The sequence below is a fragment of the Diospyros lotus genome, chromosome 7 (assembly GCF_014633365.1).
Source record: "Diospyros lotus cultivar Yz01 chromosome 7, ASM1463336v1, whole genome shotgun sequence".
NCBI classification, from domain to species: domain Eukaryota; kingdom Viridiplantae; phylum Streptophyta; class Magnoliopsida; order Ericales; family Ebenaceae; genus Diospyros; species Diospyros lotus.
Genome location: NC_068344.1, coordinates 24,994,577 through 25,001,888, shown reverse-complemented (window position 1 = coordinate 25,001,888; position 7,312 = coordinate 24,994,577). Strand labels below are relative to the sequence as shown.

The window sequence follows — 7,312 nt, the reverse complement described above, 5'->3', positions numbered from 1 at the left end:
AATGTAAACTCTCAATCAAATTTTGTGTGTAAGTTTATGATATAATACAATGAAGATGTTCAAGCGGATGAATTGAGTTATGATTTGTAGAGGTGTTCAATTTTTTTTATTTTTACAAATATCATAATTTTAATGTTGATTAATTTGTGACATTTGAAAAAAATTTAGTAAATTTATTTAGTGACCCAATGTTAAGACTTGGGAATGATTTTGCATGCCTTCATGTTAATCTGATTATAATGTAATGTTATGGGATTTAATGGATTGGCATGTTGATGTTAGGTGTTATAAATTGCTTAGGTGTTATGTGTAAGTGGTGTGGGTGTGATCGAGTGTATAAGGAAGAAAATTGTAATGTTTAACTTAAAGCATTTGAAGGAGATTTGAGCCATTCGCATGTGTTAGATGCTTGGCCACATTCAGATGAGGCATGATGTATTCGGATGGCTTGGGGAAGCATTTGGATGGAGAGGCCATACATTCAAATGTCACTCGCATAGCTTTCTCACCCTTTGTTTCTAACATTCGAATGGGGCATGGAGCACAATCGGATGTAATTCTCATGCTTTCTCATTTTTTCTCTTATGCATTTGTATATGGGCTCTATAGCATTTAATAAAATGATATATTATTAAAGATGCAAATATTCAAAAAGAATTTAATATTTATACCGTGCCTTTAGGCACGGGTATACGCTAGTATATATATGGAAAAGGACATTACTCATGAGTGTAAGGTGAGCTAAATTGATCTAATATGCCAAACCCTCAATGCCCAGACAAGAAAATTTTACAACCAAGGAAGTGAACTAATAAGCAGGGCTGCTATATATCTTTGTGCAATGCCCACTTCTTAATTTGTTATGCACATGATTTCAGAGAGAGAGAGATGGGCAAAGTAGATATATGAGTATGAAGTTAGCAATCATGATAAGTGCCCATATGGGTGTTGGTATTGGTGGTCACAGTTTTGCAAGTGATGCAAAGATTTCACTTCATGCCTATTGCAGATAACCTTTTTGAGTATTTGCCAAACAAAGCCCACAGACTGTAATTAAGATATGTTTATATTTTTGTTTCTTTTTGTTTACTTGTCGAAGGGCATCAACCTCTAGTAACATAAAATAATTCTAATATAGCTACAAGTAGTTTTGATTGTTATTTTTGTCAGGATACATCTAATTTTGATCAAACACGAAAACAGATTAGAGAATAAATGTGTTTGCTTATTATATTGTTGTTACCACTTCTCTATTGGTACCTCTTAGACGTTTCTTCCTAATCATGGCTGCAACTTTTTATAAATGAGAAAAACATGCACGTATAGATAAAGCAAAACAAAATGAAAGGCAAAATAAAAAAAGGCTAACAACAATATAATAAGCAAAGTAAAATGTAATATAATATTCTACATTTGCATTAATTAAATCCATAGAATTACATATCCTCATCATCAACATTTTCAACATTAGGCATTGGATCATCATCTATTTGTTCTCTTGCAAGTGACAGAATTCCAGTATCATTAGGAAAAAATAACCCTAAGTCTTGTGCTTGATATGGCTCGTTCTCATAGAATGTCTCTTCAGTGTCTTCACCCATATCATACAATCTCTTGGTTTTAAATGTACAACAGCACTCCAATCCTTTTCTACAACATCTTCAACATAGTACACTTGTTGCGCATTGTCCTCAATTGGCAATAAAAGGATAGAAGATAGGTATACCTAGCGATCTTCAATGCATGAACTCGTATGCAAAATTTTTTATTTAAACTGCACACAGAGAAATACTATTTAAGTAATACAGAAAAAAAACAAATTTTTATATACTTTTTTTTATTATTTTTATTTTTTTTATTTTTTTTTTCAAATCTAGAAACATCCATTTAACCTAAATGGAAAGGTAGTCTTTTAACGTCAGATTCCCAGACGAATGTGTTCCTAAAGGTCACTCAACCACTGATGGTGGATCACCCAACTCCACCATCTCTTCATTTCCTTCAACAAGTTCTTTCTCAGCTATGCCTAGATATGGTTTAAGCCTTTGACCATTCACTTTAAAACATTGTCCAGACTCTTTGATTTCAATTTCTATTGCCCCATATTCTGATATGGTCTTGATTGTATAGGGTCCTGTCCATTTTGATCTCAACTTCCCTGGGAACAAATGAAGCCTTGAGTTATGGAGAAGCACTTGCTGACCAACATGAAATTTTTTTCTGTTGACGTGTTGGTCATGCAACTTTTTCATATGCAACTTAGACAATTTGGCATTTTCAAATGCCTCATCCCTAAGTTCTTCGAGTTCATTAAGTTGCAATTTCCTATTAAGGCTCACTTCTGTTGATTCCTCATTAATCTTCCTAATGGCCCAGTAGGCTTTGTGCTCTATTTCAACGGGTAAATGACATGGTTTGCCATATACCAACCTGTAGGGAGACATGCCTAGAATGGTTTTGTAAGCAGTTCTATAGGCCCAAAGTGCATCAATCAACCTCAAGGACCAATCCTTGCAATTAGAATTGACTGTTTTCTCTAAAATCCTTTTTATCTCCCCATTGGCCAATTCAGCTTGGCCATTGGTTTGAAGGTGATATGGGGTTGCAACCTTGTGGACTACTCCATATTTTCTCATTAATTCAGCCACTGGTTTGTTGCAGAAATGAGAACCTCCATCACTTATGATGGCCCTAGGCATTCCAAACCTACTAAAAATATTTTCTTTTAAAAACTTCATTACAACCCGATGATCGTTTGTTCTTGTTGGGATTGCTTCTACCCACTTGGACACATAGTCAACAGCTAACAAGATGTACTCATGTCCACCTGAATTAACAAATGGTCCCATGAAGTCTATTCCCCAACAATCAAAAATTTCTAACACTTGAATGGGTGGCAAGGGCATCATATTCCTCTTGGTTAGGCTTCCTAGCCTTTGGCATCTATCACATGAGCTATAGAACTGATGCACATCTCTAAACATGGTAGGCCAAAAGAATCCACTTTGTAAGATCTTGGCCAATGTTTTTCTTGTGGAGAAATGACCTCCGCAAGCAAGAGTATGACAAAAATTCAAAACACTTTGTTGCTCATGCTCGAGGATGCACCTTCTTAAAATTTGGTCAGCACAATACTTAAACAAGTAATGGTCATCCCAGAAATAAGTCTTAACCTTCCTAAAAAAAATTTATTTATCTAGCTTGGTCCAATGATTTGGAATTAGACCAGTGGCTAGATAGTTGGCCAGATCTGCATACCATGGTGTAACTGAGGTTGAGGTATCATTGATAAGGAAGAGTTGTTCATATGGAAATGTGTCCCTGGTTGGTTCCTTGTCTAGATTAAGATCTTAGCATGGAAGTCTAGACAAATGGTCTGCCACCACATTTTCTACTTCCTTTTTATCTTTGATTTCTATGTTGAATTCTTGGAGTAACAAAATCCACCTAATAAGATGCGGTTTGGCATCTTGTTTGGTGAGCAAGTATTTCAAAGCAGCATGGTTAGTGAAAACAATGACCAATGACCCCACCAGATATGATCTGAACTTCTCTAAGGCAAAAACTACTGCCAATAGTTCCTTCTCAGTTGTTATGTAATTCTTTTGGGCTTCATTGAGGGTTTTACTGGCATAGTAGATGACATAAGGTTTTTTATCTTTTCTTTGCCCTAGGACTGCTCCTACAGCATAATCACTTGCATCACACATGAGTTCAAAGGGCAGTGACCAATCTGGTGATTGAATAATGGGGGCTGAGATGAGAGCATTTCTTAACCTCTCAAAAGAGGTTTGACAAGATGATGTCCACTCAAATGGGACATCCTGGGAAAGCAAATTACACAGAGGCCGGGCTATGCTGCTAAAAGATGCTATGAATCTCCTATAGAACCCAGCATGCCTAAGGAAAGACCTGATGTCCTTAACACTCTTAAGGACTGGCAGTTTTTGGATGGCTTCTACTTTGGCTTTGTCCACCTCCATTCCCTTAGCAGAGACAATATGCCCTAGGACTATACCTTGTTTGACCATGAAATGACATTTTTCCCAGTTAAGCACAAGGTGGGTTTCTTCACAACGAGCTAGAACTCTCTCTAAATTCTCTAAACATGCCTCAAAACTAGCTCCATAGACAGAGAAATCATCCATAAAAACCTCCACAATGTGTTCTGTCATCTCACTAAAAATACTCATCACACACATTTGGAAGGTGGCAGGGGCATTGCATAGTCCAAAAGGCATACGTCTATAAGCAAATGTCCCAAATGGACATGTGAAAGTGGTCTTTTCCTCGTCTTCTAGGGCAATGTCAATCTGGTTATATCCTGAATAACCATCAAGGAAACAATAGAATGCTTGCCCAGCTATTCTTTCAAGGACTTGGTCCAAGAATGGCAATGGAAAATGGTCTTTTCTAGTCATTGCATTGAGTTTTCTGTAATCGATGCACACTCTCCATCCGGTTTGGATGCGAGTAGGGATCAATTCATTCTTTTCATTTCTCACCACTGTGACTCCAGACCTTTTTGGGACCACTTGAGTGGGGCTGACCCACTTTGAATCAGAGATGGGGTATATAATACCCGCATCTAGCAACTTTAACACTTCTTTCCTAACCACCTCTTTCATGTTAGGATTGAGTCTCCTCTGCATTTGCCTAATAGATTTAGCATCCTCCTCTAGAAATATCCTATGAGTGCAAGTCAAAGGACTAATTCCATGCAAGTCTGAGATGGTCCAACCTAAGGCTTTTTTATGAGCTCTCAGAATTTTTATCAGTTGAATTTCCTGTTGAGATGTCAAACTTGAAGAGATGACTACTGGGAGTGTGTTCTCATCACCTAGAAATGCATATTTTAACTCACTTGGCAAAGGTTTCATTTCAGGTGTGAGTGAGGTACTATCAAATTGTGACTCCTCATTATTCAGAGAACCCAATGGTTCTGATTTGGGAATCCATTGAGCCACAGGCATTGCTTCTTGCTCCCTAGTGTACTCCAATTCTTTTAACTCTCTCTCTTCTTGATCTTCTTCCATAGATTTGTTCAAAAATTCTTTTGGAAAATAGTCCTCAGCTAATGTTTGAACCAAATCTACTTCCTCCACCTCATTCTCAGCTATGTGTTGTTTGGAAACTCTAAAGATATTCATCTCTACAGTCATGTTTCCAAATGATAACTTAAGTATTCAATTCTTACAATTAATTATGGCATTTGAAGTTGCTAGGAATGGTCTACCAAGAATGACTGGAATAGGGGGTTGAGGGCCTTGATGAGGTTGTGTCCAAGACTATAAAATCAACAGCGAAGTAAAATTTGTCCACCTACACTAATACATCCTCCACTATCCCCCTAGGGACTTTGATTAACCTATCAGCAAGCTGTAGGGTAACTCTTGTTGGCTTGAGTTCTCCTAAGCCCAGTTGCTGATATACACTATAAGGAAGCAAGTTTACACTTGCTCCTAGATCTAAGAGTGCTTGGTCCACCCTCTGGCTTCCAATTATGCAAGAAATGGTTGGGCTACCAGGGTCTTTGTACTTAGGAGGTGTTTTAAGTTGCAGGATGGAACTCACATGTTCGGTTAAGAATGCTTTCTCTTTGATGTTGATCTTTCTTTTAACAGTACACAAGTCTTTTAAGAATTTTGCATAAGATGGTGTCTGTTTGATTACATCAAGTAGAGGAATGTTAATTCTCACCTGCTTGAACACTTCATAAATATCAGCATTTTGTTTTTCCCTCTTTGTTTGAGTAAGTCTTTGAGGGAATGGTGGTGCAGGGTTGCTCTTGAATTCTTCCACCTTATTTTTTTCTTTAGCTTCCTTTTTTTTGTTTTCAAGTTTTTCCTCCAAAGTTGGAGCATTGTATTTTTTTATATTTTCATTTTGTTCTTCTTCTTGTGCATTAGGTTGGCTTGTCCTAGGATCATCTGGTTTATCAATTATTTTTCCATTCCTAAGGACAGTAACTGCTTGCACCTGCTCATGATTGTTGTTCCCATTATTTGATGATTCCACTTGATTTGTTTGCCTCACGGGGTTGGGATTTGGTTGAGGAGGGAATTTCCCAGGTTCTCTCACAATCAAAGTTTGAGTTAACTTGGTTAGCTGACTCCTCATATCCTCAATTGCCCTATTTGTTTGCTCTTGGAATTTTGCTACCTGAGCATTTTTCCCCATCTGCCCTTGCATAAATTGTTGTAGAGTATCCTCTAGGGATCTCTTATGCGGTGGCTGATATGAGCCAGATGGTCCTTGGTTAGGCTGGTAGGGCTGTGGCTGAGGTTGTGGCTGTGGTTGTGAGGGATATGGTTGGTGTGGCTGAGGTGCTGAGTCATTTCTCCAAGAGAAATTTGGGTGGTTCCTAGAATTTGGATGGTAGGTGTTTGAATTTGGGTTGTACCCTTGATAATCTCCACCCTGGTTCTGGTTTTGGTATATCCTACCCTCTGTTTGCCTTGGTTGTGAGTTTGAAGTTTGGCCATACAACACTTCTTTGAAAGCAGGGAGAGTTGGACACTCCTCTGTTCTATGGCTATTGGCTTCACACACTACACAATGCACCTCTACCTCATTAACAGCCTTCATTTTTTTCATCTCCAATTCTTCCATTTTCTTTGTCAACAGAGCTAATCTGGCACTGATGTCATCAGTTTCATTTAAATGGAGTTTTCCCTTTGGTTGTGGATTGTATTGGTCTCTCAAATCTCCCATGGTTAATGGCCCAACTTCCCAATTTCTAGAGTTTTCAGCGACATGGTCAAAGTATGCAACAGCCTCTTCAGGAGTTTTTTCATAAAAATCACCATTACACATGGTGGACACCAGCATTTTCAAATTAGGAGTTAAGGCATTAAAGAAGAAACTGACTACCCGCCATTGCTCAAAGGCATGGTGTGGGCAAGAATGCAAGAGGTCCTTGAAACGTTCCCAAGTTTGAGCAAATGTTTCATTTGGTTTACAGACGAAATTCATCATTTGCCTTTGGAGTGATGCTGTTCTATTAGCTGGGAAGTATTTTTTTAGAAATATTGTTTGCATTTCCCTCCAAGTTCCTATTGATCTAGGCTCTAGAGTCCCTAACCACATTTTTGCTTTATCCTTGAGTGAGAACGGGAAGAGTTTTAGTCTAACAGTGTCCTCATGTATATTTTGATCCCCACAGGTACCACATACCTCTTCAAAATCGCTCATGTGTGTATATGGATTTTCAGAATCCATACCATGAAATGTGGGGAGCATTTGTATGGTACCTGGTTTAAGGACAAATCGATGATGGTTTATTGGTAGGATTATGCAAGAGGGAGTGGTT

The 7,312-nt window shown here is 38.0% G+C and overlaps 1 pseudogene; it reads left to right on the top strand.

The window, feature by feature from the left end:
* Positions 1-6,886: 6,886 nt before the first annotated feature.
* LOC127807059 (small nucleolar RNA R71) lies at positions 6,887-6,986 on the top strand (annotated as a pseudogene).
* Positions 6,987-7,312: the final 326 nt, after the last annotated feature.